Here is a 2,649-nt window from a genome sequence, read left to right as displayed (position 1 = left end):
GCGACCTCAGGAGGGGCCACCCTGGGTGTCAGAGCCCCCCCCCCCCACAGGCACCTCGGCTTTTATGGGTGATTCCGACTGCGGGTGCTCATCCCAGAACCACTGTGCATCCGGCTCCTGCTCCGGGAGGCGCCCTCCGTGGACTGGAGCCCGGCATTCCCTCGGGCCCAGGCGCAAGTGGAGGAAGCCACGGACACGAGTGGCCGCCCGCAGGAGAGCTTGTCCCCACCCTGTGCGGTAGTTGGGACTGTCCAGAGAGGCAACCAATAGGGGATGTGTGTCTGTGTGTGCATGTGTCTGTGTGCGTGAAGTGTGCACACACGCACAGCATGTGTATGTACATGCATGTGTACGTGTGTGCGCATGTGTGTGTGCACAAAAGAGGAAGAGGAGAGAGAGATTTACTTTAAGGAACTGGCTCACGTGACGGCAGGGCCTGCGATCTGAAACCTGCAGGGCAGACGGGAGGCCCAGGAGGCCCCGAGGCCACAGCCTTAGTCCGGCCGCCTGAGGCCATGCTCCCCTGCACGGACCCAGCCCTCCCCACCAGCCTTCCGCGCTCGGAGGAGCCCCCCACTGGGAGGGGACCTGCTTGACTCCGAGTTCCCGCTGACTTCCAGGTTCATCTCATCGGAACAACAGTGTCATGGCGGTCTCTGGCCTGGTGTGTGACCACATACCTGGGCCCGTGGCCCAGACAAGTTGACGCATAAAATGAACCCTCCTACCCCTGGGGTGGCCTTGGCCAGTCTGCAGGGACACTGGTCCCCACCCCGTGTGCACACGGCTTGCAGATCAGCCAGCGTCGGGGGAAGACGAGGATGCTCTCTCAGTCCCAGGACCTGCCCGTCCCCCCTGCGTCCCCTTGTTCTTCCCGACACCCGGCTCTGCTGAGGGCGACCCTGTCCCTCAGGAGCGGGACGAGTGGGACGAGCTCGTGGGGCGTCCAGGCTCTGGTCGCATCCGCCTGTATAAGCGTCGGTCACCTTTTCCATCAACAGGAAAACATGCAGGTGACGAAAGCCTGGCGGGACTGTGTTAACATGCATGTGTATATGTGCGTGCGTGTGTGTAGGTGCAGGGGTGTGTCCATGCCCGTCTGCATGTGTCGCCTGGGCCGGCTCTGGGAGGACAGCCTCGGTGTGGGTCACGGGGGATTTGGTGGCGGGAGAGGGGTGGGCGGGGCCGTGCCTGTGTTTGAACGATCTGAATTTTTGCCATGTTCATGTATGACCTAGGGTAAACATTAATGATATTAAAACCAGCCAGGGTTCTGCTGTTTGCTGGTGTGAGCAGCAAGCCCAGGCCCAGTCACGGAAGCATCCGGTTCACAACAGGATGCATGTGGCCAGGCCTGAGACAGTGACGTGTACAGATGAGTCGGCACAGATGGTTCTGGAGAGGCCCACGACGGGGCGGAAATGGGCTGGGCTTTGAGGTCAAAGCTGTGCTCAGCGGGCGGGCCATGAGGCAGCACGGGGACCCCCCCTTTGAAAGGGTGCTCCCCAAGTTTCCAGAGCTGACGGGTCCCCAGTTACAGTTTTCAGGGGATCAGAGTCCCGTCAGGGCTGTGCCTTGTCCGTGTGTGAGATCTGAGTGTGTGTGGTGTGTGCAGGCCTTGTCTGTGAGCACACACGTGTGGACCTGTGTGTGTGTGCCTGACCGTGTGTGTGGACCTGAGTGCACACGTGGTCTGAATACCCGTGTCTCTGTGGGCGCGTGGTGTGCTGGGTGAGGTGCAGGCCCCGGGCCCCTCCCGGGAAGGCGCGAGCTGTTGCACCTGGGCTTTCCGAGCCGCCTTCCCGGCCGGTTGGCCTGAGGCCAGAGGGTCGGCGTCCTCCTCGCTGCCAAGTGCTGTCCGGAGCCTCGGCTGTGCCTTGACTTGGAGACAGGGCCTTTGCGGGGGTGGCCAGTGAAGGTCTCAGCTGAGATCCTCCTGGGTCTAGGGGGCCCCAAACCCACAGACAAGTGTCCTCATGAGAGAAGAGGTCACAGAATCGCAGAGGGAGACGGCCTGCGATGGGGCGGCCGCGAGCCCAGGATCACACAGGGCGCGGGGAGCTGGGGGGCAGGAGGACCCTCCCCTGGGGCCTCAGACCTCAGTGCTGACCTTGACCTCAGCCCCCGGCCTCCAGCCTCGAGGGAAGGAGTGTCTGTCCTGTGAGCAGGTGTACCCGGGGCAGGAGGCTGTGCAGCATAGCCCGGAAGAGCCGGGAAGGATGTGACAGCTCCGGCAGCAGCCCCCCACCCCGGAATGGGCCAGCCCCCCCTCTGGTGGACCACCCCGAGGACTGAGGCCCAGCTGCCCCCACGGGTGGTCTGCTGGGGAAGCACCACCTCCAGCTGTCCACTCACACCGGCCTCCCTCCCTCACCTGCTTCTCCCACGAACTCCACACCGCATTGCACGGTCTGCTTCGGGGGCCGGGGCCGCACTGGGCGGGAGGGCTTCCCCAGGACCCCGGGGCCTGGACCGCCTGCTCCACGGAGACGCCATGGGTCCCGGCACACTGGGTCCCGGCCTCTTTGCTGAGAGCTTTGCGTGCGTCCTGAGCGGCCGAGCATTTGCCCAAACGGAAAAGGAAGGTGCGCCACAGGCACAGTGTCTGGCTTTCACAAAGATGGAGCGGCCACTTCTCACGCACCTTCC

This window comes from Myotis daubentonii, chromosome 5, assembly GCF_963259705.1.
Source record: "Myotis daubentonii chromosome 5, mMyoDau2.1, whole genome shotgun sequence".
Taxonomy (NCBI): domain Eukaryota; kingdom Metazoa; phylum Chordata; class Mammalia; order Chiroptera; family Vespertilionidae; genus Myotis; species Myotis daubentonii.
This window is presented reverse-complemented; position numbering follows the sequence as displayed.